This window comes from Lithobates pipiens, unplaced genomic scaffold (assembly GCF_037356315.1).
Source record: "Lithobates pipiens isolate NorthernLeopardFrog02 unplaced genomic scaffold, aLitPip1_a1.2 Scaffold_8, whole genome shotgun sequence".
Classification (NCBI taxonomy): domain Eukaryota; kingdom Metazoa; phylum Chordata; class Amphibia; order Anura; family Ranidae; genus Lithobates; species Lithobates pipiens.
The window spans coordinates 83,166,526-83,194,012 of record NW_027507903.1 but is presented as its reverse complement, the minus strand read 5'-3'; the positions used below and the strand labels follow the sequence as shown (position 1 = coordinate 83,194,012).

The window sequence follows — 27,487 nt, the reverse complement described above, 5'->3', positions numbered from 1 at the left end:
ACAAAAAAATAATATAATCAGCTACCCGCACTACCCACACTTCCCTAAACTGTTATAATACACACATACATATATTTTTTTTTTTTATTTTTTTTTTTTACACACACATATACACCGTGCAGTGCTAACAGGTATAAAAACCAATACTAATGCAAATATATAACCAATAAACTATATATAGCAAAGAAATCTATAACACCACGCATGTGAACCCAGTCTCAATGTATGCATCTTTATGAATATGCGGGTATTTTTTGGATGCACGTATGTGTATGCACATGTATGTTAGCCATAAAGTTTTACAATTGTTAGGCTCTTGATTTTATGAGAAAATTATTTTTACATTATTTTATAGTTCATTGTAGCCTTGATAAAGGGGGATTCCCTTTGCCCCCCAAAACGCTTTGGCTGTCTTTTAACATAACATGAAAGAATGAATAAATGAATTTGGACTTTTGTATCTTTTGGTCTGGCACTCCTTCCACATATGTGTGTGTTTTAACAGACAGGGTCACTGCAATCTCATCAAATGTAAGTTACTACTTCTAAATCACTATTAGCTGTCTATACATACTAAGGGCTCTCCCACCTCTCCTTATTTATTTTTCTGTGGATACACCAGTTTGTCCCCTGGACCTTTATCCTACTCCCTCAGCTTTACCCCACTCGAACCCAGAGGACCACCACCACCAAGACCACAACATTAAAACCGTCATACAGAAATTGAATTTTCGAGTGTGTCATCTCCCGACTAATTACCAGTTCTACAGTATTTTAAATCCAGCATCTCAAAGGCAAATTTAAAAGTGACAATGATTCGCATGTTTCGGACAATCACTGTGTACAGCAAGATGCCAAGAATATACTGTAAATAGAGCGGCTGTGAATGAGCTGAAATAGCTTTACCCAGGCAGCCTAGTTTTTACACGTTTGCTGGACAGTGGCACTGATTTAAAGCAGAAATAAACTCTTCTGTCTGTTGTTAAAACATTTCCAAACCCCATTGCTAAAGTTCTACAAATGTTTGACAACAGATCAATACACCAATATTTGCATGTTTACTGAGTGTTGAGATGAAGGTCACACTACCCTTGCTGCCGTAGAAAGAGGCGCCATCATTGATGTGTCCTGGCACCTACTTTCTTCATGCCCTCTTCTACTGAAAATGCACATCAGCTAAAGATTCTACATAAGGGCAGGTATACAGTATGACACCTGCTTAAATAGCATAGATAATTCAGCAAGGCTTTAGAAGACTTTACTATTATGGAAGCAATATATGCATTCAGCACTTTTATATTGGGGGAACGCTTCCAGGAATGGTTTACTTCCACTTTACCAGAGCAACCATGGCTTGCTGAAACTCTTGCATGTCTCCTGGTCTTTTTTTGGCAGTTAATCAGTTTTTTTTTCTGGCAGAGCAGTTATGTAGGAGTGCTTCTTTCAAAATTTCCAACATCAGTGTGCTAAAATCCTCCGAATGCAACACACACACACACACACACACACAAATATTTTGGCTAGAAATACACTTTACGCCAGAGGATGACCAAACAAGCAACACAAACCAGGAATAGAAAACATTTTCAATGTCATATACTGGCAAGCCAGAACAATAAAATACTGGCATTTGCAACCTCCCTCCATACTACCTATCCATACCCGTCTTCTGTATTGTTGCATAAAAAGCTGTAATTTAGGCTCGGTTCACACAGGGGCGGCACGACTTGCAGCGCGACTCACAGACGCGACCTGCACACGACTTCAGCTGCGACTTGCAAAACGACTTCTGTATAGAAGTCAATGCAAGTCACCTGAAGTCGCCCCAAAAGTAGTACAGGAACCTTTTTTCTAAGTCGGAGCGACTTGAGTCACTCCTATTAGAATGGTTCCATAGTACAGAACGGAGCGCGACTTGTCAGGCGGCTAAGTCGCCTGGACAAGTCGCCCCTGTGTGAACCGAGCCTAAAAGTGTATGTATAGCAAAACTTTTTTATATATAATTTTGGATAGAAGAGGGAAGGCTTTATATGTTGCTGTGTCCCAGAGAGTCAACAGGAAGTGATAGGAAATATCTCCTAATAAAAGGGAAATATCTTCTTAGGAAGCGGTCACTAGAACAGATGTCCTTACTGAAAGATTTACCCTCGCCTCCACCAGGGCAAATACAGATGGTTAACCTACCTAGCTGAGAGTCGGACAGTAATAAAAGCTTGGCAAAAGTTCCAGTCCTTCCCTATTCTATCCAAAAAAAAAAAATTGGATAAACATACAATTTGAGCCTTCATTCAAACCAGAGTATTTTGTAGCTTGAAACTCAACGCTCTAAAACGTTCCAAAAGCCAAATTCCATGCTTTTAAATTGTCCATTTTCACATTTGAGTGCTCTAGCACCTGCAGCTCCAAATTTGATAACCCAAAAAGGTACATTCGTTTATCTTGAAGTTAACAGAGTGTTTTTGACCCCACTGACTTCAATGGGAGTGCACAAAAAATGCTCCAATATTATAAGTCTAGGGAGCCAAAAATATGCAATCCTGTACAGCACTTTATTACTAAAAATTCTAAAATTATTTATTCAAAAATTACAAAAAAACTCAAGTGTGAACTGGGGTAAAATTTAAAAAAAAAGTTTCCTCTACTCTCATATGCCCTAGTCTACTATTGTCACCTGTCCAGCGATCAATAAGAAGCAAGAAAATATACCTGAGAACAGTTAAACTCATCTTTAGAAATTATGTTAAACATAATAAAGACAGGAACGGCATGCCTTTCTGCTCCAAACACTGTTCAAACAGACAATGAATAGAAGGGGTGTTCATATTCCATGCATCTGGCAGCATAGACACCCATCCAGTTATAAAAATACTTAAGTCAAATATAAATAATGAGTAATCGGTAGCAATGCTAACAAGCAAATACAATGGTCAGGTTAATGCCAAGCATCTGATGTACTTGTCTCTAGAGGATTCCTTCGCATTTTCCGCTCATTGTGATTATAGAACAATCTGAACTCAATTTGAAAGGGTTTCATCCCACAGTAAAATGACTTCACTTATTGGAAACTAAAACACATTTCACGAGGGAATGACTAGGTAAGACAAAGCCTTCTGTTAATCTTGGCCATTTTTCCTCTCACGCCTTATAGATAACTATACATATTAGCGCCCGTGGCTCTTTGGCATTTCTGCTCCCACCCTTCCTCTATCTCTATCAAGCAGGAAGGAGTTGATTCCCCGGAATTAAAGGAGCATTCTGGAGGAGTGAACAATCCTGTCTTAATTTTTTTTTTGGGGGGTGCCAATACATCTGAGCAGTAATGTTTTTTTCCCCTCCCCATCCATGACATTATTAAGCTCAATGATGACACGTGCAGAAAGTATGAGGTTTTTTTTTTTTTCCCTTTCAGTGTCTTTCAATTGCAGGTATGGTGAGCTTGGACTTCAATGAGTCAGGGGGAACACCATTGAGAGCATTAGGCCAGCCATATACAGTTCGAATCTTGGCCGGTTCAGCAGGAATCGGCCAAGATTCTACGTTTCTAACCATTAGTGGTTAGGCTGAATGTACCAATTTGATCGACTGATCAACTTGGATACAACCAGCCTGCCAGATTTGCTTGCGATTATCCGTAGCATCTATGAAGACTGTCTTCTCCCACCCACCCCCTCCCCCAGTATAAGACAATGTTCCGGCAAGAGGGATTTGTTGATGGGAAGAATGAGCAAATTTCTTTCCTGCAACCCGTGGATCCAACTAGACAGGCCCATGAAGAGACCTCTGTCTGTCAGTTAAGATATAACAAATTAAGACAAAAGGAGGGGATAGGAAGACACTTAATAAGTAATAGCAAAAAAAAAAAAAAACTAAATATAGTAAACATCAGAAAAGGAAAGAAAAAGGGGGGGGGGGGGGAGGGGGCAATTGAGGTGGAAGGAAAGAGAAAGGTGTCCCATGTGGTCTTACTGCAGAGGCTAGGTGTCCCTATATTAATAATAATTACAGCGAGAGGAGGGTATGTTCAATATTTAAGTCATTGACATGATCCAACCATGGACTCCAAACTTGAAAAGGTATTTAGCATATGTATCAGTAAGAATTGAGGTTCATTTTTTCATGTCACACATCCAGGGGGCTGCAGGAGCTCCACTGTGCCTGACAAATGCACAGTGGGAGCTGGCTGTGACTTCCTGATGGCTCACAAATCCAAGATGGCGGCATCAGCGAGTGGAAGCCTGGATAATAATTAACTGCGAGGTAAACAGCACTGGGCTTGAAAAACTGGATATACACTAGTAGATTTTCAAAGGAACATTTGTACAAAGGAACATTTACGAAACATATTAGTGCATTTGATAACTTGATGAATATCATTAAAAAATATAGTTACAAATGTTGCTGGTGTTTAACATCTGATTTTGGAGTGAATGGACTTTACTGACTGAAAACCACATACACCATTAGAAAACCGCACACACACACACGATCACCCCTGAACCTTCAGGAGCTTGTGCAATTTTCTGTGTCCCGGACTACCACCTTTGACACCTAAAGTTTATGCAAATTTGTATACATGATGTGTCCACCACTGCTTTTGTATTTTTCTGTTAATCTGTTTTTTCAATAAAACCCTTTGTACAAGAAAAGTGTTCCTTCAAGAAAAAATTTCCATCCCAATCCTTTAAAATTGCTGATCACTGTGGTTGAAAGCTGACCGTTGATTTGACTCCACTAACAAATTGAAAATTTTCACTTTAAGAATGTTCGTTAAATCTTCGAATTAAAAATTCTACAAGGTTTATACACAGCAGTGTCCATTTCTTAAAAGTTGTCCGCTGCCGTATTTGTTGCTGCTGATTTTAAATTTTTTAAAACCAAAGTGAAGTTCCAGTTTAAAGGGGTTGTAAACCTTTGTGGTTCTTCACCTCAATGCATTGAGGTGAAAAACCTCTTGTAGTGCAGCAGCCCCCCGGTTTTACTTACCTGAACCCGCTTTTTCTCGCCCCGGGTCCCACGTACTCGATGTCCGCATGGATCCCCACGATCTTCTCACGTAGAGAAAGAACGGGGAAATGCTGATGTAAACAAACATTTCCCCGCTCTGCCTAGCGAGACTGACACTGATCACAGCTTCCTGTGATCAGGAGCGGTGATCAGTGTCGTCACACGTAGCCCCTCTCCCCCCCCAGTTAGAATCACTCCCTCGGACACACTTAACCCCTACAGCGCCACCTAGTGGTTAACCCCTTCACTGCCAGTCACATTTACACAGTAATCAATGCATTTTTATTTCGCACTGATTGCTGTATAAATGTGAGTGGTTTCAAAATATCGCCAAAAGTGTCCGATCTGTCTGCCATAATGTCACAGTCACGATAAAAATCGCAGATCACTGTCATTACTAATAAAAAATATAAAAAAAAAAAAACTATCCCCTATTTTGTAGACGCTATAACTTTTGCGTAAACCATTCAATAAATGCTTATTGCGATTTTTTTAACCAAAAATATGTAGAAGAATACGTATTGGCCTAAACTAAGGAAAAAAAATGTTTTTTTATAATATATTATTATATTATTATTAATATTATATAATATTTTTTATATTATATTTTTTATATATTTTTTGGGGATATATATTATAGCAAAAAGTAAAGTGTTTTTTTCAAAACTGTCAGTCTTTTTTTGTTTATCGCGCAAAAAATAAAAACCACAGAGGTGATCAAATACCACCAAAAGAAAGCTCTATTTGTGGGAAAAAAAGGATATCAATTTTGTTTGGGAGCCACGTGGCATGACCACGCAATTTTCAGTTAAAGCGACGCAGTGCTGAATTGCAAAAAATGCTCTGGTCTTTGGCCAGCCAAATGGTCCGGGGGTTAAGTGGTTAATGCTTGCTGAAGTACAACTTTAGAAGTTCCTATGAGGATGGCAGCCTGAAATCCTGCACCTGTACCAAAAAAGTCAGAAATTGTGGCACGTATTTTTTCTCATCAGGTCTCTTTAAGAAAACTATTCTAGTCTGTGTATTCTACCTGTACACACAACTATTGGAGGCCATTGCAACAAAACAGAAAACAGATTGTACCCGGGGAAAGTAAATCACTTGACAAGCTCCAGTTTCTTGTTTCCCTAGTCTGCTCTTTGTGTCCAGGAGCCAGGATTTGATGTCATGCACTTTCCTGCCCAGCTGAGAAGGATATAGAAGGCTGGGATATGAGCAATATGCTTCCTGTTTCTGATTGGCAACACTTGTGAAACTTGTTCTACATTGCATTCTGCTAGCCGAAACCATGCAAGACAATTAATCTGTTCACTGCTGGAGGAACGAATGATTCTAGTGCCAAAGGGAACTTGAAATAGGAAGTTCTTCTAAATTGAAATAAAACTTTTGGTTGCATGAGCCAATCATTAACTCTACAGAACTCTAAAGATTTTGTCCTGCAAAAAATGCCATCCACTTTGCCTATGGTTAGAGCCGGTTCACACAGCGGGCGATGCGAGGCGACACGACTCGCCTCGCCTCGCTCTCGCAAGTCGCCCCCGTTCTGTACAATGGAACCGTTCTGAGAGGAGCGACTCGAGTCGCTCCGACTCAGAAAAAAGGTTCCTGTACTACTTTTGGGCGACCTCGGGGCGACTTGCATTGACTTCTATACAGAAGTCATTTGCAAGTCGCCGCTGAGGCCGCGGCAGGTCGCGGCGAGGCAAGTCGGAGTCGCCTCGCCTCGCCTGCTGTGTGAACCGGCCCTAAAACTACAAGAACAGCAGAAGAGAAATCACCTAAGAGTTGGTTCCCAAAAAGACTCCTACCACATACCATAGAAAATTGTGGAAAAAGAATGCCCTTAGGGGGGACTTTGCGGGTAGGAGTATACAAGGCATTCTTTTTCCATGGTTAAACTACAAGAGGCTGAACACACCTCTGAAAGAATGCAAAATGGTGACAACCTATTAATCTACATAAGGTACACATTGTGTTACCCAATATATTTTGTCCAAGGCATCTACACTGAACCTAGTGATGTGCTACACAAATGTGTATGGGAAGGGGACTTTTATATTTTTGTTATTTTAGTTCTGTTGTACTATTGGGATTTTATAGCACTGACAATTTTACACAGAGTTTTACATATACACTCACTGACCATTTTATTACACCTTGCTAGTACCAAGTTGGACCCCCTTTTGCCTTCAGAACTGCCTTAATTATTGGTGGCATAGATTCAACAAGGTGTTGGAAACATTCCTCAGTGATTTTGGTCCATATTGATATGATAGCATCACGCAGTTTCAACAGATTTTCCGGCTGCACATCAATGATGCGAATCTCCATTTCTACCACATCCCACAAGTGCTCTATTGGATTGAGATCTGGTGAGTGTGGAGGCCATTCAAGTACTGTAACCTCATTGTCATGTTCAAGAAAACAGTGGTGAGATGATTTGAGCTTTGTGACATGGTGCGTTATCTTGCTGGAAATAGTCACCAGAAGATGGGTACACTAGTGATAAAGGGATGGACATGGTCAGCAATAATACTCAGGTAGGCTATAGCATTTAAATGATGCTGTTAGTGCTAAGGGGCCAAAAAAAAAAAAAAACATCATCCACACCATTACACCACCAACCTGAACTTTTTATACAAGGCAGGATGGATGCATGCTTTCATGTTTACGTCATATCCTGACCCTACCATCTGAATGTCGCAGCTTAACCACTTTCAGACCGGACCATTTTGCTGGTAAATGACCAGAGGTCTTTTTACACTTTGGCACTGCGCTGCTTTAACTGGTAATTGCGCGGTCATGCAATGTTGTACCCAAACAAAATTTGCATCCTTTTCTTCCCACAAATAGAGCTTTCTTTTGATGGTATTTGATTGCCTCTGCGATTTTTTTTTTTTTGCGATATAAACGTAAAAAGACCGCAAATTTTGAAAAAAAATGATATTTTCTACTTTTTGTTATTAGAAAAATCCAATAAACTCAATTTTAGTCATACATTTAGGCCAAAATGTATTCAGCCACATGTCTTTGGTAAAAAAAAAGTCAATAATTGTATATTTATTGGTTTGCGCAAAAGTTGTCACATCTACAAACTAAGGTACGTTTTCTGCAATTTACGCAGCTTTTAGTTTACGACTGCCTATCTCATTTCTTGAGGTGCTAAAATGGCAGGGCAGTACAAAACCCCCCCAAATGACCCCATTTTGGAAAGTAGACCCCCTAAGGAAATTGATAAGAGGCATGTTGAGCCCATTGAATATTTTATTTTTTTGCCTCAAGCGATTGAATAATGACAAAAAAAAAAATGTTTTTTTTTTTTTTACACAAAGTTGTCACTAAATGATATATTGCTCACACATGCTATGGGCGTATGTGAAATAACACCCCAAAATAAATTCTGCTGCTTCTCCTGAGTACGGGGATACCACATATGTGGGACTTTTTGGGAGCCTAGCCGCGTACGGGGCCCCGAAAACCAAGCACCGCCTTCAGGCTTTCTAAGGGCGTTACAGTTTTGAAGGCCATAAAATGCCAAGATGGCACAAACCCCCCCCAAATGACCCCATTTTGGAAAGTAGACACCCCTAAATTTAGGGGTACACTAGTGAGACTAGGTAATAAATGGCGGGTGCCCTGAAACTATAAAAAAATAACTAACCAACCAGCGTCACCTGTAACAGTTATATGGTGATCACTGGTGAAAGGGTTAACTAGGGGGCAATCAGGGGGCTTTATGCGGTAGTATATGGGGGTCCCTGGCGCTATAAAAAGCTGCGGCGAACCTAAATACCTACCTGCCTAACTAGCGTCACCTGTGACACTAATACAGCGATCAGAAAAACGATCGCTTATTAGGCTGGGTTCACACTGGAGCGATGCGGGAACGCCACGAATGCGCGGCGGGTTCCCGCATCGCATGCCTCCCAGCGGCAGTTCACACTGCCCTATGCGAACTGCTGGGAGTGTCAGTGAAATGTTACTGACACCCCCAGATCAGTTCGCATATCGCAGTGCGATCTGCAAACTCGGATCGCATGGTGTGAACACCCATGCGATCCGATTCTGCTGCGGGCCAAAAAAAGGGTCCCGTGCGAATTTGCGGCGGGTGCGGCGGGTGTGGCGGGTGCGGCGAATGGCTGAACTCGAATCGCACAGAGATCGGATGTGATTTGCACTGCAGTGCGGTGCGAATCACATCCGTTCTCATAAACCGCTGCAATGTGAACCCAGCCTTAGTGACACTGGCGACGGGGGGTGATCACGGGGTTAAACCTTTATTGGGGGGGTTAGGGGGGTACCTTAGAACTAAAGGGGGCTAACCCTAACTGCCCTAACAGTTATTAGTCACAAATGACACCCGCCGGGTGATCAGGGGGTTAAACCTTTATTAGGTAATAAATGGCGGGTGCCCTGAAACTATAAAAAATAACTAACCAACCAGCGTCACCTGTAACAGTTATATGGTGATCACTGGTGAAAGGGTTAACTAGGGGGCAATCAGGGGGCTTTATGCGGTAGTATATGGGGGTCCCTGGCGCTATAAAAAGCTGCGGCGAACCTAAATACCTACCTGCCTAACTAGCGTCACCTGTGACACTAATACGGCGATCAGAAAAATGATCGCTTATTAGGCTGGGTTCACACTGGAGCGATGCGGAAACGCCGCAAATCCGCGGCGGGTTCCCGCATCGCATGCCTCCCGGCGGCAGTTCACACTGCCCTATGCGAACTGCTGGGAGTGTCAGTGAAATGTTACTGACACCCCCAGATCAGTTCGCATATCGCAGTGCGATCTGCAAACTCGGATCGCATGGTGTGAACACCCATGCGATCTGATTCTGCTGCGGGCCAAAAAAAGGGTCCCGTGCGAATTTGCGGTGGGTGCGGCGGGTGTGGCGGGTGCGGCGGGTGCGGCGAATGGCTGAACTCGAATCGCACAGAGATCGGATGTGATTTGCACTGCAGTGCGGTGCGAATCACATTCGTTCTCATAAACCGCTGCAATGTGAACCCAGCCTTAGTGACACTGGCGACGGGGGGTGATCACGGGGTTAAACCTTTATTGGGGGGGTTAGGGGGGTACATTAGAACTAAAGGGGGCTAACTCTAACTGCCCTAACAGTTATTACAGTCACAAATGACACCAATGCAAAAAAAAAAAAAAAAAAATGACATTGGTGTCACTGTGACTGGGGGGCAGGGGTAATTGGGGGGGTGATCGGGGGGTAAAGGGGGGGTGTGAGTGTGCCTGGCATGTTCTACTGTGTGTGTAGAGTGTTGGTGCAACTCACCGATCTCCTCCGTGTCGGAACGAAAAATACCGACACGGAGGAGAGAATACATCACTTCCTCTCCTGTGTTTACATTACAGGAGAGGAAGTGATGTCACGGGGGATTCCTATTCGTCGGGAGCGATCGCGAGGGGGTGGCCATGAATGAATGGCCGCCCCCTCGTCCCGGATCGCTCCCGGACGAAAACCGACCGCCGCAGGCACCGGGTGGGGGCACGATCGGGCCCCCGACCCGCGGGAGGCAAGGGACGTACATGTACGCCAATATGCCTGCCCGTGCCATGCTGTCGATGTACATCGTCGTGCGGCGGTCGGCAACTGGTTAAACCGAGACTCCTAAGACCAAGCAACGTTTTCCCAATCTTCTACTGTCCAATTTTGATGAGCCTGTGAGATTTGAAGCCTCAGTTTCCTGATCAATAGATGGGTGACTAGCAGGAGGAAGGAGGTTCTGATTCCCCTACAAAGATCTTTAGTGACACCTCATTTAGAATACTGTGTCCAGTTGTGGAGACCTCACTTCCAAAAATATGTTGATAGACAGAACCACGCAACAGAGAAAAAGCGGCACATCCAGAGATGAAGAAAAAAGTGTTGGTTTATTGTAGAATCGAAGGTTAAAAAGCATAACACACAAGGGATCCACACTGTTCAGCAGACGCGTTTCACACAAAGTGCTTAATCATTGCTCAGCAACGATTAAGCACTTTGTGTGAAACGCGTCTGCTGAACAGTGTGGATCCCTTGTGTGTTATGCTTTTTAACCTTTTGATTCTACAATAAACCAACACATTTTTCTTCATCTCTGGATATGCCGCTTTTTCTCTTTATTGCATGGATTTCCCAGGTTGCGGACCTTAGCAGGCACTCAGTCCTGTTGCCACAGCAGTATCAAGAGATCTTTAATTTGCAGACAGCCTTGGAGCAGTGTACATTCTACTTCCCTTTTCCACAAGATAGAACCACTTCAAAGATGGGTAACAAAAATGATGAAAGGTTTTGGGGATAAAAACATATGGAGAGCGACTTTAGGAACTTAATATGTACAGTCAGTAGGAAATAAGGTAAAGGGGAGACATGAATGAATCCTTTAAATACATTAAGGGGGTGAATAAGGTTCAGGAAGGCAGTCTCTTTCATATGAAACCAAAATCAAGAACACGGGGACATCACCTCAAACTAACTGGAGGAAAGTTCAAAACTAGTTCTAGAAAGTATTATTTTACTGAAAGGGTGGTTGAGGATTGGAATAAACTTACCACGGGGTAGTGACACAGTCAACAGCAGCAAACATGCTTGGGATAAACATAAAATCTATAGTCAAAGAGGTTAATGAAAAAAAAAAAAAAAAAAATGGACAGACTCAATGGACTACTCAGTCGTTTTGTGCGATTACTTTTCTATGTCCTTAGCTGACAGGAGTGGCACATGGTGTGGTCTTCTGCTGCTCTGCTTCAAGGTTAGATGTGTTGTGCATTCAAAGATTATATTCTGCATTCCTTGGTTGTAATAAGTAGTTATTTGAGTTACTGTTGCCTATCATCTTGAACCAGTCTGCCGATTCTTCTCTGACCTCAACAAGGCATTTTCCTCCACACAACTGCCGCTCACTGGATATTTTCTCTTTTTTCACACTATTCTCTGTAAATCCTAGAGATGGTTGCGAGTGAAAATCCCAGTAGATCGTATTCTAATGCTCAGTTTGAGGAGGTCAGGAGGAGGGGGGAGTTATTTCTGCAGAAGTTTGGTGGTACAACCAGCATGAAAAGCCTAGGAAGGCTGAAGTTATTATAATTAGTAAATGTATTCAAGCTATTACTAAAGTAGATCTAAATCCTGAATGGATGACACTTAGTTTGCTAAATCAATAAACAGCATATATTTTCAGGCACTTCCTATCTACATTCATTGACTTGTAGGCAGGGGAGATAAGCGATATCTTTGTACAATAAATTGTGTGAATATTCACCTTAAAGTGTCTGTAATGGAAAAAAGTTGTTTACCTGAATTAATTCTCTGCATTAAAGTGATATTAAAGTCTCTTTTAACCACTTGCCTACTGGGCACTTAAGCACCCCTCCTGCCCAGACCAATTTTCAGCTTTCAGTGCTCTCACATTTTGAATGACAATTACTCAGTCATGCAACACTGTACCCAAATGAATTTTTTGTCCTTTTTTTCCCCACAAATAGAGCTTTCTTTTGGTGGTGTTTGATCACCTCTGGGGTTTTTATTTTTTGCGCTATAAATTAAAAAAGACCGAAAATTTTGAAAAAAAAAAAACTTTTCTTTGTTTCTGTGATAAAATTTTGCAAATTATAAATTTTTCTTCATAAATTTTGGCCACAATTTATACTGCTACATATCTTTGGTAAAAAATAACCCAAATTAGTGGATATTATTTGGTCTTTGTGAAAGTTAGAGAGTCTACATGCTGTGGTGCAAATCACACAAAATTGATCACATCTGATGTACTGGTGGCCGATCTCATTTCTTGTGACCCGAACAAGCCAAGAAAGTACAAATACCCCCTAAATGACCCCTTTTTTGAAAGTAGACATTCCAAGGTATTTAGTAAGAGCAATGGTGAGCTTTTTGATGTCGTCATTTTTTTCCCCACAATTCTTTGCAAAATGAAGATTTTTTATTTTATTAAAATTTTTTCCACAAAATTGTCATTGTAATAGGTTATTTCTCTCACGTGCCATGTATATACCACAAATAATGCCCCAAAATAAATTCTGCTACTCCTCCTGAGTATTACGATACCACATGTGTGGGACTTTTCCACATAGAGAGGCCCAACATGTAGGGAGCACTATCACATGTTCTAGGAGCATAAATTACACATCTAACTTGTTGACTACCTATTACACTTTTGAAGGCTCTGGAGCACCAGGACAATGACACCGACATGGCACTGATGACAGATGCCACTAATACGTGGCACTGATGACACGTGACACTGACAGATCACACTATGTGGCACTGATGACACATGGCACTGATGACAGATGGCACTAATACGTGGCACTGATTACACATGGCACTGATACCTGGCATTGGTGACACAGATAACAGATGGCATGTGACACTGATAGGTGGCACTAATGACAGATGGCACTGATGACACGTGACACTGATATGGCATTGATGACAGATGGCACTATGTGGCACTGATGACACGTGGCACTGATGACACGTGGCAGTGGGGGCAGATGGCAGTGGGGGCAGATGGGCACTTTATTTTCATTTTTTTATACTAACCGCTGCATCTCTGCAGCGGTTCATCTCTCACTCCTCACACGCTGTCTGTGTGAGGAGGGAAAGCCGGCGATGAGAGATGATCTCATATGTTTACATATGAGATCATCTTTCATTGGGCACGCCGATCAGGCTGTAAACGGCCGCTGTGATTGGCCGTTTACAGCGATCTGTGACTGGGTGTGTCCGCGCCGCGCAGAGGGACGCCCTCCCGGCAGATAGTGTCCGCGCTGTAGCCATCTTTTGGCTATAGCATGGGCGCAAAGTGGTTAAAAAAATAATAATAACAACAAACATGTTTTACTTACCTGCTCTGTGTAATGGTTTTGCACAGAGCAGCCCCGATCCTCCTTTACCCGAGTCACTCGCCGGCACACCTGGTCCCTCCCTCCTGCCCCCAGAGCAAGCAGCATGGAGACCTAAGCAGGCTTGATACCGAGCTTCGGCTCTGCATGTCCATTCACACATAGCCATGGCTCGGCCCAGCCCCCTCTCTCTCCCGATTGGCTTAGTAACTGTGATTAACAGCAATGGATGCCATTAGCTCAGCCAATGAGGAGGCTGAGTCCCTGAAGAGCCAAGGCAATCATGCACAATATTGTATAGAAATGAGGATCGGTCATTAAGGGGGGCTGGGGGGAGATGCTGCACATAGAATGCATGATGGTAAATAACCTTGAACCATTTTAAAGGCAGCGGCGCGATCCCGATGTGCTCGTGTCACCCGGACACGGCACATCTCGGATCGGCAGGAGGGCTCTGTGATTGGCCCTCCTGATCACATGACGGCCGTGTCCAATCACGGCCGTCATGTGATGTAAACAAACAGCCGGTTGCTAGGCAATCGGCTCTCCTCTCCTCACACGGAAGTCATCGCTGAGGAGGGGAGAGCAGAACGCTGCAGCCGGCTGATGATCAGTGAGTATGGGCTGCTTTTTACAGCTTTTTACTCACTGATCATCAGTGTAGTGTCAACACACAACACACCACACAGTACAAACACAGTCCCCACATATGTCCCTAAAACACACATGTCCCCAAAACATACCTGTCCCCAAATAATAAAAACACATGTCCCTAATAATAAAAACATGCATCCCACATATGTCCCACTAAAATCACATGTCCCAATGATTATCTGCACACATATGTACATGATCATTTGCGTACATATGTCCGTGATCACACAAACCAATTATTATACACTTAACGGAATTTTTTTTACCAAAAACATGTAGCAGAATACATTTTGGCTTAAATTTATGACAAAATTAGATTTTATTGGATTTCTTTTCAAATAGAAAAAAAAAATATTGTTTTTTTTCCAAATTTCCGCTTCTTTTGCGCTTATATCGCAAAAAAAAAAAAAAAACGGAGTCGTGAATAAATAACACCAAAATAAAGCTCTATTTGTGCGAACAAAATGATAACAATTTCATTTGGGTACATTGTAGCATGACCGCGCAATTGTCACTGAAAGCGATAGAGCGATGAAAGCTGAAAATTGGGCTGGGAAGGAAGGGGGTGAAAGTGCCCTGTATTGTAGTGGTTAAATGCTTACCTGAGCCGCACTTTGTGTGTCTATAGTCGCATGAGTGCCCCTCTAGCAAGTGGCTTGCTATGGAGGTGCTCAGAGAAGAGGAGGAGCCAAGAGTAACCGTGGGGAACCCCAGAAGAGGAAGTTTAGGGCCAAACTGTGCAAAACCATTGCACAGAGCAGGTAAGTATAAAATGTTTGTTATTTGAAAATAAAAAACCCTCTAAAAATCATTTTAAAAATTGTACCTTTTATGTCAAATTTCAGTACACTTTTTTGCAACCCATATGCCCCTCCAATATAAATAGCTTTAAAAATACAATTGCAAACAAGCCAATTACCCAAGAAAACATAAAAAAAAAAGAAGATTGATTACCTTTGCCCTGGCCTCTGACACCTCCGGGAAGCATGGGTTACGTCACCGTGCCTTGCTGCAGACCTGTTAGCTTGAAATCCTGCAAGAACACACTCCATCCCATTGAAAGAGTGCATTCCCACGGGAGTCTGAATGCCCAACTATTCCAGAAGGGAGCATGGAGGTACGGTGATGTGACCTATTTTTCCCAGAAGTGTTGTAGGCCAGGGCCAAGGTAAATCATTTTTTCCCCAGGTGATACGTTTATTTACAAGTGGCTTTTAAAAGGGTAACATGGGACTTGCAAAAAAAAAAAGGGGGGGGACCTTCCATTCAGCATGCGAGGCCAACTTTAGTTATCCATTACTGGGGGAAAACAAATTCCTGGTTATTTCATCTGCATATTACTGGATAATTGAGGCGAATATTTACACAATTCATTTTATTTAATAAATCAGCCCATGTGTGTATTAGAATCTGTTGGGGGATCCATTTATCTTTTGGTGCTGTAAACACACATTTTATAGCAAAGAAAATAATGAAAATTATTCAGTCAAGGTCTCCGCAAGCTGACCTCTCTTCTTCTTTTCAAAGAATGAATGTCTCAATGTGTAAATTCACGGGCTGGGAACAATGACACTGACTTTGAACTGGAAGACCTGACCCTAGTATCAAGAAATCCAAAGCAAGTGTTCATGTTGTGGTCTCATGGAGACTATAGCAAAAAAGGAATGGTTGGTAGAAAAAAAAAAAAAATAATAAATATGAGGTTTAAAAGATAATTGGTCTAAAAAAAAAAAAAAAAAAAAAAACACACAACAGAAATGTAGTCTTGTTGTGCAGTTTACTCCACATGTACTGTAAGCAGGAGTACCAACTTAGGCTGGATTGACACCTATGTATTTTTAGTGCTTTTTACATTTTGCAGATTTGCACTACAGAATGTGTTCCATAGGAAACCATGATAGTGCAAATCTGCAAAATGCATAGGTGTGAATCCAGCCTAAAGTAACTACACATTGCTGAACAAGCCATCAATACACATTACTATTTAAGGATATGCAACCGGGGAGGTTAAATCACAGCTACAGTACATTATACAAAAGAGTATGCTACTGCTGTAATAATAGTAATATATGGGTGTATGTGTACATATAATTATAGATCACATTATGGAGATCCAGACTCAACACAGTTTTTTATGAACAATACAAATGAGAAGGTTGCAATTAATCACTAAATTTAGGAACACAAGGGATTTTATGCTTTAATGACACCCCTAGTTCCCAGAAATTGTATAGGCTAAAACAGTAAAAGTCTGTCATCCTAATCCTTGACATTCTGCAGATGTCATCCCGAACTTCTGCATGCCACTGCAGGTTAGGCGTCTGTTCTGGAAATTTTATAGATAGGCAAATCCTATCCTCATATTGATTTGTGGTTCCAAATTAATAACTTGTATAATAAAAGATACACTCAGCATCTTTTCAAATAACTGTTCTGTTTATGTGTGCAAATTAAGTTTTTATACACATGATTAGGTAGGTATCACATTAATATTACAATTGTACTTTTATGGTAACAAGGGGCGTAACATAGGCAGGCTAATTTCTAACCACAAAAAGAATGCAAGATGTAATCAAAACATTATTAGTGCCGTGTGCACAGTGAGTGCAGTGTGTAATACATAGGCAAAGCATACAAAATAGAATATCATTTTATACAAATTTTACAAATTTTCTTTACAGCGTCTCAACATTTCAATGGCAGCATTCTTATCCTGGATCATCAGTTAAGAACACGCAAGGATGACAGCCCAGGACCTTGCACCTTTACAAACAAACAATCATCAATGTGAGCTTCCATATCTGTTCTCAAGCTTGAGGATGGATGGTATGTTCTCCTTGAAGAACATATGCCATTAGTGCGATACTAAGATTGCCATTGCCAACTTCCTTCTGAAACCTGCATGATCATGCCTGTTTTTTCTGACTCAATGGGGTTGATTTACCAAAGGCAAAAAAGTCTGTTCAATTTGCAAATTAATTTTTGCCTTAAGTCAGCCATACACTAGTAGAATTTTGTTAGAAAGTTTTGTTTCTAAGAACATTCAGTTAATTTTCAATGGAACCATTTTGACCATGATAACGAGAAAATTCAAAAGAGCAGGATAAAAAAAATTCACAAATGTATAGATTCTAACCATGATGAAAAGTGAATTTTCACCACCTTCACTATGCCAAGGGAGAATTTACTTCCAAAATGAAACATTCCTTACCTTCAGTAAATCAATGGCAGTGACTCAGAAAATACTGAAGCTAAAGAGTCATGGCAGGCAGGGAACTAGCATTTTCTAAAAGGCCATTAATGGCATTGCCTGTATTTATTTATTTTTTTTGGTGAGGTTTGTTAACATATTACTGAAGTCAACATTGTTAATCAATTTAAACTAAAATTCCAGCCAAAAATTTGATAAAAACCATACACTGCATCCACAGTGTACATTTGAGGCATGCCTTGGTTCCGGAATAAAATAACGTCGGGGTGCATGAAATAAAGTTATGTCATCCACCTCAGCCAATCAAGTTGGCTGAAGATGCCAAACAAGAAAGAAGGCCAGATAATGTTGTTGGTGCTGGCGAGGGAGCTCACAGACATCCACTTACTGGAGGCGAGTACAGGTGGACTTTACTTCTGCTTTAAAGCAGAACTAAACCTTCCTATCTTTATCAGCCAAGGAAGTAGCCATCTTATGCTGGACATACACTATACGAAAAAAAAAAATGAACATGGGAGCAAACAATAGTGCCATCATGTAATGACCGATAAATCATTCAGTGGGCATAAATGAATTAATTTTGTTTGTTTTTTTACATGCACCTAGTGCAAACAGTTCAGGCGGGAAACACATTAACCTTTCGATTTATCGTTCATTCATCAGAAAATTTCCAAATTTGTCCTTCGTTTTTTCGGCTCAAAAACATCCCAACGATTATCGATTATGTGCCCATTAACTGGCCGAAAAACGAACGAAATGTCTAAATGACCGAATTTCGGATGATTTTTCGTATACTGTATGGCCAGCATTAGACTTTGCTTGATCTGCAACTGCCATGGTGCTTCACATGTGCCCAATTATGACACCGGCCATTTGATGGATTGATAGTTCAGTTGAGAGCACAACTAATGTGACAGTTAGCATTCCCTGCATGATGGGAATGTAACTGCTTTTTTAAACTGTTAAAATTTTGAGTTTAGTTCCGCTTTAGGCTGGGTTCACACTGCTGCGGCTATGAGAACCGAATGTGATTCGCACCGCACTGCAGTGCAAATCACATCCGATCTCTGTGCGATGCGAGTTCAGCCATACAGATAGTATGGCTGAATTCGCATCGCACCCGCCCCAAACTCGCACAGGACCCTTTTTTTGGTCCGCAGCAGAATCGGATCGCATGGGTGTTCACACCATGCGATCCGATTCCTGTCCGAGTTTGCAGATCGCACTGCAATATGCGAACTGATCCGGGGGTGTAATTAACATATCACTGACACTCTCAGCAGTTCGCATAGGGCAGTGTGAACTGCCGCCGAGAGGCATGCGATGCGGGAACCCGCCGCGGATTCGCGGCTTTCCCGCATCGCTGTAGTGTGAACCCAGCCTTAAGGTACTTTATAAACAGCAACGTATAAACAGCAACCCCTTTGCAGAAATCACAAGATCAATGTTTCAACCTTTTCTACAACTTTACAGTTGAGTTCCACTCAAAAATAGAACTTCCGCTTTAAGGGAAGGTGACCCCCTGACATGCCACATTTGGCATGTAATGTTTTTTTTGGGGGGGGGGGGGAGCGGAAACCCTCTTTTTAGAGGTTTCCGACTCCCACTTCCTCCCGGGGCACTGCAGCGCCGGAAGAAAGTTCACCTCTCCCCCCTCCCTCTCGGCAATCATCTGGGACATGTCACAGGTCTCAGATGATTGCCCGGCCAGTCACAGCGTGCAGCGCGGCTCGAGCATGCGCAGTGCGTTCACACCCACAGTGTCAATCCCGGCGCCGCAGAGAGGAGGGGGAGACGAGCGTGGCTTCATTCCCCCGCATTGCTGGACTGCAGGACAGGCAAGTGTCCAATTATTAAAAGTCAGCAGCTGCAGTATTTGTAGCTGCTGACTTTTAATAATTTTTTTGGGGGGGGGGGGGGGACTCCACTTTAAGCTAGATCTTTAAAATGTACTGCTAGTATACTAAAGTTGGCCACAGTTTGAATTTAATGTAGACATTTGTACAAAATTTAAGGGCTTTCCAATGAAAATTAGTTGACCCCATGATGACAAGAAAGAATGCTATGTTGATTGATTTTTCATTCTTGTCATCATGGGGTCAACTCATTTAATTGGAAAGCCCTTAAATTTTGAATTTGAATTGAATCCCAACTGTATAAAAACAGGTTTCATTACAATATATACAAATTGCAGTTAGAACTTTAAGTGTTCAAATTTTCTCGTTACTATGGTCAAAAATGAACATTGGTTTGTATCCATTAAAGCGGGGTTCCACCCTAAAGTGGAACTTCCGCTCATCGGAACCCTCCCCCCCTTCGGTATCACAGTTGGCACCTTTCAGGGGGGAGGGGGGTGCAGATACCTGTCTAGCGCGGACCATTTCTATTGCGCTGCAAGACTCGCACATGCGCAGTAGGGAACTGGGAAGTGAAGCCGCAACGCTTCACTTCCTGATTCCCCCACCTAGAATGGCGGCGGCAGCAGCTATCGATCGGCCTCAGCTGCCGACATCGCTGGATCCTGGGACAGGTGACTGTCCATTTATTAAAAGTCAGCAGCTGCAGCATTTGTAGCTGCTGGCTTTTAATATTTTTTTTTACAGTGAAATCCCTGTTTAACCACTACAGAATTGAACAAATGCACCAAAACATATTTTCTTTTTAAATTCTACTGGCTTATGGGCAGCTTTAGAATATAGCTTATATTAAAACCCAGAGGATATTGAAAGTTGGGAAAGACTTACTATATACGTCCCATAATATATACTCATAACACACGGGTCGTTAACATGTGACCCCTACCAAGCATCTCTCCACCTAAATAATGGCACAGCTACAAGTGAGCACTTCATTACATAATAGAAAGGTTCAGTATCATACACAATCACACCCCGTCTCCACCCCAGGAATCAACTCATTCATGACACAGGAGGGGGGAATTCAGGAGGTGCCCAAAGTTCAGGAATGCCAGGAATGTCATTGGGAATGTCTGTACCATCCCCTCCCCCAGGGATAATGGCTATTGTCTAGAGATGCCACTATTAACGATGTCACTACATTGTACTCAGCAGTCTATCCCATTCTTAGTCCAACCAAAACAAGAGCAGAGCATGAGGGTTAACGGCTAAACCTGCTGGATTCCTGAATTTCAGATGTAATTAGTTTAGAATGATACGTATTATCCTATATCACCTGGACAGTTTACTGCACCACCCATTAAATAAAAAGGTGCATTTAAAAAGACCTAAGCTGGCCATAGATGGATCGAAATTCGGCCACACACGGATCAAAATTTGACCAGTTTGGCTGTTCTTCAACTTCTGTTGAACCGGCTTGTTGGAAAAAACAAAACAAAAAAAAAATGTGTTGATCAGCGACTGCAGCCACTGATCAGTGACAACGGAGAGCCCCCCGCTGTCAGCATTGGGGAGGATTCTTCTTTCCACCTTGATTGTTGGATGGAGGAATCCCTTTGTTTTTTGTTTTTTTTGCTCAGCCCTCTAGCTGAATGAAAAAAATGAACCATCTAAATCGAAACAACTTATCCAACACACATGCAGCACCTATTTACACCATAATGCTTGTGCTAACGTAAGTGTGCTGCATTGCATTTTTGTCACGTGTTGGGTAGCATGTCTTTCACATGCATTTGTTGCTATTTTTTTTCCCCATTGCCCAACTCTGGTGGCAGACCTTGCTATGCACAACGTGTGGTGTACGGCTAATCAGAGCAGCCAAAGCTGCGGCAGCTAGATGTTTTGCTTTTACTGTGCAGTGCATTGGCACTTAGAAGAAAAAAAAATTCAGCATGATGTACTTTTTTCAGCGTAAAGAAAAGCAACACAATGCACTGGACGGAAATGCACTCGTTGATTTTGAAGTCCCTGCATTAGGCATGCGTTGACAAATGCATCCCAGTGCATATGGTGTGAATGGGCACTCTGCACATGAGGACATATACGTACTGGCATTTTATTGCGCCAAGGGGAGGAATTTGCAGCATTCAGCCCTGCAGCAGGTGGCCTATCAAAGTCTATGGCAAGCCGGGACTGTATGCAATACTGCGGGGTACTTGATTTTTTTTCCCCGGGTTCACACTGATGCAGTGCGGGACATCGCACGTAATTTGCACAGGAATCACAGTGCATTCCTGTGTAAATTACATGCGGTGTCTCTGGGGTGCAATTTGAGCCATTGATTTGAGTGCATTCGCACCAAACTGGTGCAGGAAACTTTTTTGTCTGCACCAGAATTGGATCACATGGGAGTTGCAATCCGATTCTGCAAATCGATTGTGAGGCGTCGTTAACTTAAAGGGGTTGTAAAGGCAAGGTTTAACCTTAATGCATTCTATCTTAATGCATTTATCTTAAGATGCATTAAGATAAAAAAAACCTTGTGTGTAGCAGCCTCCCCAGCAGCCCCCTAATTACTTACCAGAGCCCCATCTCTCTCCAGCGATGTACACGAATGTCTAAGCCATCCAGGGCACACCTCCTGATTGACTGGGACACAGCAGCAACGCTATTGGCTGCCGCTGCTGTCAATCACAGTCAGTCAGCCAATCAGGGGAGAGGGGCCAGGTCAGGCTCCATGTCTGAATAGATAGATGGAGCTGTGCCCCCATAGAAATCTGCTGGCTGAGGGGGCAGGAGCAGCAACGAGGTACCAGAGAAGAGGAGGATTTGGGCTGCTCTGTGCAAAACCAACTCCAAAGAGGAGGGAAGTATAACATGTTTATTATTTATAAAAAAATAAAAATAAAAAATAAAAACACACACACACACACACACAAGACTTTACAATCACTTTAACATATACAATCGATTCGCATTGGACAGGTTTGGATTTAGATGTGGTGCCAAATATGAACCTAGGCTAAGTGCCGATTCACTAGCACAATGCGGGAACCAGCATGATTCTGCATCGCATAGAACTCACAGGCAATTCACACTGCCCTATGCAAACCACTGCTGGTGACAATAGAAAGTTAATGACACCCCCAGATCAGTTTGCATATCGCAGTGCAAATTGTCAAATGGTGTAGGAATAGAATTGAATGGATGTGAACACCCATGCGATCCGATGGTGGTGCGGACCAAAAAAAGGGTCCTGTATTATTTTGGTGCGAATCAGATGTAAATTCAGCCATACAATCTGTGAATTTGCATCGCACAGACACTGCATGTGCTCTGCACAGCAGTGTGGTGCGAATCACATGCAATGTCTAAAATCGCACCAGTGTGAACCCAGCCTTAGATGTCCTAAATCAGGTACTCTGCCTCATCCAGCAACTGCCTGCCATAGACATTAATAGGTTATCTGCTGTACCTGTGTCTCCTGGGTTGCTAAAACGCCAGGAGGGGCACACTGCTCCTAGATGGCCCCTGGGCCGTACAAGGGGCCTTAAAGTAGAACCTTTTTCAAATTTTGGAGTTAATATATCCCACCTGCACTGCTCTCCGGGCATCGTATCTGTACATTCTCAATAAAAAAGTGCATTCATGACAGTGGATCCTCAGCCACCCTCCAAGTTGCTGCAAAGTATGCTGGAACTTGTGGTTCCCCCCAGCTGGGCCCTTTGTCTATTGCTGCAATTGTTTCTAACTATAGAATGATATACGTGGAGAGGAAGCAAAGGGCACACATCCCGTACACAGGGCCATGTGTTTCCTTTCTCACAAGCCTAATAGGAAATCTTCAGGGGGTGTTGTTTATAAACAGACACACCATAGAGAGGTATAGAAATTGTCCATACTGACAGCTTCTATGCACTGCAACAGGCTCCATTCACAAAACAAACGCACCAACTTCACTTTTTAAAAAGTGACAGTTATTTTCAGCTAAGGGTCTATTCACGCTGCAATGTGTGCGTTGGGCACAGTTAAACAAACACACATGCATTAGCACGCTGCATTGCAGCATGTGCTGTCATTTTTTCTGTTCTTTGTAACTTCATTTGTTTTTTGAAACAACAAACATGTCATACTTACCTCCACTCCATAGTTTGTTTTGCATAAATGCACTGCACTGGGTGAAGTTGGCCATACACTGATCAAAAGTGGGGTGGTTCAGCAGGAACCAATTACATTTTTATCAGTTTGTGGCCGTCCCTGCTTGACAGAAGTTGTTCGATTGATCAACATGATGGAAAACTTGTCGATCATATGCTGCAGCTGCTGATCAGTGTGTTCTGGCATCAGCAGGTCCCACCATCAGAATACAAAGTCCCAGCAGGAGGGAAGCCCCCCATCCATTTTGCTTGTTTTGATGGAGGAATCAGTTGTTTTTTTTTTTGTTTTTTTGCTCAGCTTTCTATGGCCAGGGTTTGGGGAAGGTTACAACCTGAGAGTTTTTGTTTGTTTTTACTTCCCATTGGGGGGAGGGGGGTATATTCTTTTATTCATATTGACCTGGAAATTTAGAGATGGGCAACTCCTATCCTCACAAATAACGTGGTATCAAGCAGTCCAATGTATCAGGAGCCATAGACATAAAAAGACATATATGATGGCAAAAACACAAATGACAAACATGGCAATATGATATGGAACAATAATTGTAGCATGTGACCATAGGGCCTGCCCCATGAAGGAACAAGCAAAAAATCATAACAATAGAGCCCAACAGCTGGAACTAGGCAAGTCAATACTGATCCAGATGCTAAATTAACTACAGAGTAGCCCGGTGGTGCAAACCCTGGAGGTGGGGTCCTAAACAACCTCCAACCATTGGGGAGATTTCCCTTCACTTCCTGTTCCACAGCCAAAACAGGAAGTGAGAGGAATTCCCTGCAAAGTAAGTAAACACCTGGTTGTCCCCAGATCTTGGAAGATTTCTGTTCTATTCCTGTTCTGGTGACAACCCAAAATTTGGGATTTTCTTTCACCTTCAATGACAATGGTACACGGGACAAATACAGAGGATGAATCTCCTTAACATGGGCACAGACAGCAATAAAAACCTGACCAGACTCCTGATCCCCCTTTAAAACTAAAAAAAATAAAATAAAAAATTGCCTTTAGTTATAACTAAAGCTTTGTGAATTGAGTCGAATATGTTCTACATATGATAGTGTTTAGTAACAAATTGACCAAACCATACGGGAAGAAAGCTAAGCGCACAAATGCCGCAAACCTGCCAGAAAAAACATCAACCACAAGGTCGACCGTACCCTGAAGGCAACCTCACTGTGTGCAAACTACGTGGGATGTAACCAGTGCTGGAGTTTAATAAGAGCAAAATGGGTGACTGCCCGGGGGCCCTAGACCTCAGGGGCCACCTCATATTCATGTCCCTGTATATTCCACCATCACATCTGCAGTTTGTAGAGAGTTTACCACTACAAGAGACACATTTCCAGCCTGCCTTCCAAATCTTTCAAAATACTTGAAGGACACTTTAGAAGCCTATATACAGCCATCCATCTGCACGATCCCATTAAACTGGCGGGGGACCCATAAACTGAACCCAACCGGGGCTGTCCACCATATGATTTGTTCAAACCTTATCCATTGATCAGCAATAATTACACCATACAGGTGCTGTGTATTAAAAGGAAGCATGTCTGCGCCTACACAGTGCACAAATACGCAAGTTAATGCAATGCATCTAATAATATTAATGCAATAAAAAACAAAATGAGTAAATAAATAATAAAAAATAATATTATTATAGGAAAATTTTACAGAACAAAACGCATGTAAACAAACAATGTTCAACACATAGTAAAACACAGAGCAATGCATTTAGGGCCCTTTCACACTTGTGCGACTCGTCCTGCGACTTGGGACTGAGAATTTGCATGACAAGTCGTACCCCATGATTTCCAATGAGTACTGTTCATATCTGTGCGACTTCAAGTTGCAGCAACTTCAAAGTAGTCCCGGCACTACTTTGGCCCGACTTTGATGCGACTTGAGATCCATAGATCTCAAGATTAAACAGGCATTACTTTGAGTCGCGTCAAAGTCGTGGCAAGGTTGCACAAGCGTGAAAGGGGCCTAAGGGATGGCAAAACCCAACAGCTGAAGCCCTGTTTTTACCGCCCTCCAAATTACTCCCCCCTTTAGCTGCAGAGCCAACGGCCGGGGGAAGAAGACATGCCGCAGTGCTTTACTGTCCCGAGCGTGACGTATTCAAGTGAATGAGGCTACTCTGCGGGTGCCCCTCTACTGTAAGAATGAGCTCAGGCGTGTTCGCATGGTCCACGTGCAGAGCCCGCCAGGAAGTCGGTGCAGCGCTGCGCTAATCACAGGCAATGAGACATTGCCCCGATGCGCTGCTGCAGAGATTGTGTAATGTCTCACTGCCTGTGATTAGCGCAGCGCTGCGCCGACTTCCTGGCGGGCTCTGCACATGGTCCATGTGAACACGCCGGAACTTATCCATACTCTACTGCATGCAATGCATATGGTTGTGGTGTACTAGTGAAGGGTTCAAGGTGTTAAAAGCAGGCAGTGGGGGGATACAACCCCTCATCACCAACTGTCAAATGCTCTTTGAAGAGCAATCTGATCACTCTTCAGAGACCAAAGCAAGTGTGAATGAGCCCTACAAAAAGCAGTTTTCTGTACATTTTTTTTTTGCATGCTTCGGTGTAAATGAGCCTTACACTACCCCTGCTTCTACCTGTGATGACTGCGCATTAAGTTACATGGTGCAATTTCTATGCAACAACATTTGTGTCTAACATGTTAGAACAGTCCTATCCAATATATTAGTATCCCCCGTGTCTCAGTAGGGCTATGATCACACTAGTAATGTAAGCAGCTGTCAGCGTGAGGTCTGGCAGGTAGCAGAGCGATGCGTCTTTATGCACGTGTGCGTATTTTATGACCTGCGATTATCCAGCGCCTAAAAACACAGATCAACTCAAATAGTGCAATGCTGGTAATAACAGACAGCGCAATTGGGTTGATCTCATTAGAAGCTGACACTTAGATCCCCCCTCCCCCACAGGGGGACTACAACATGCTGGGAGTCCTAGTCCCAGAACAGCTGCAGTCCTATCCAGGGACAGCCTGCCAACAGTTATCATTATTAGCCAGAAAGTCAACACACAAAACAGACACCAAGGTCATAGAAACTAAATCGCCCAACTAACAAAGTTTTCTACAACAATCTCCAAAGATTGCAGAGCACAGTGATCAGCCTTCTACTGAATGATTGTCAGCTCTGCAGTCCCAGGGAAAGTTCTCACAATCCCATGAACAGATCACCCACCAACACAGATCACCCAGACAGACAGACCTACTACCTGCACACAGACATCACTTTACATGGAGGAGGAAAGTTGTCCTAGTCCCAGCTCATAGCACTACACAGGTGCTGAACTCCAGAAAGTAAACAGGTGTATAGGAAGAGACAAGAAACCAAACTCCTTACCTTTCCTAGTGTGTCCCTCTGCTGACAACTGATTACCATATTATCCCAAACTCAGCTCACATCTCCTCTCCACCCCTACAAGGTGGCCACCCCTTCCTCCCATTGTTAGAGCCATGGAAGAGTCAGCTCCACAGTGCCATCTACTGGGCGAACTGTACATCTTCACCAGCATGGGAAATGCAATGATTTACTACACAGAGCAGAGATTTCCTACAGAGAGCAATGATTTCTTATAGAGATCAGTAATTTACTACAGATAGCAATGATTTCCATTAGAGATCAGTAATTTACTACAGAGAGGAGTGATTTCTACAGAGAGCAGAGATTTCCTACAGAGAGCAATGATTTCATATAGAGATCAGTAATTT

At 42.6% G+C, this 27,487-nt stretch overlaps 1 protein-coding gene across 3 annotated transcripts in view; it reads right to left on the bottom strand.

Moving 5' to 3' along the window:
• Nucleotides 1-27,224, bottom strand: part of CGNL1 (cingulin like 1) — a 164,642-nt gene extending 137,418 nt beyond the window's left edge. For 2 of the 3 annotated variants that reach the window (XM_077472210.1, XM_077472212.1), the window contains exon 1: nt 27,120-27,224. The gene's annotated coding sequence lies outside the window, so the exon portion shown is untranslated. The other variant, XM_077472211.1, reaches the window with a different exon arrangement.
• Between the last annotated feature and the right edge of the window lie 263 nt (nt 27,225-27,487).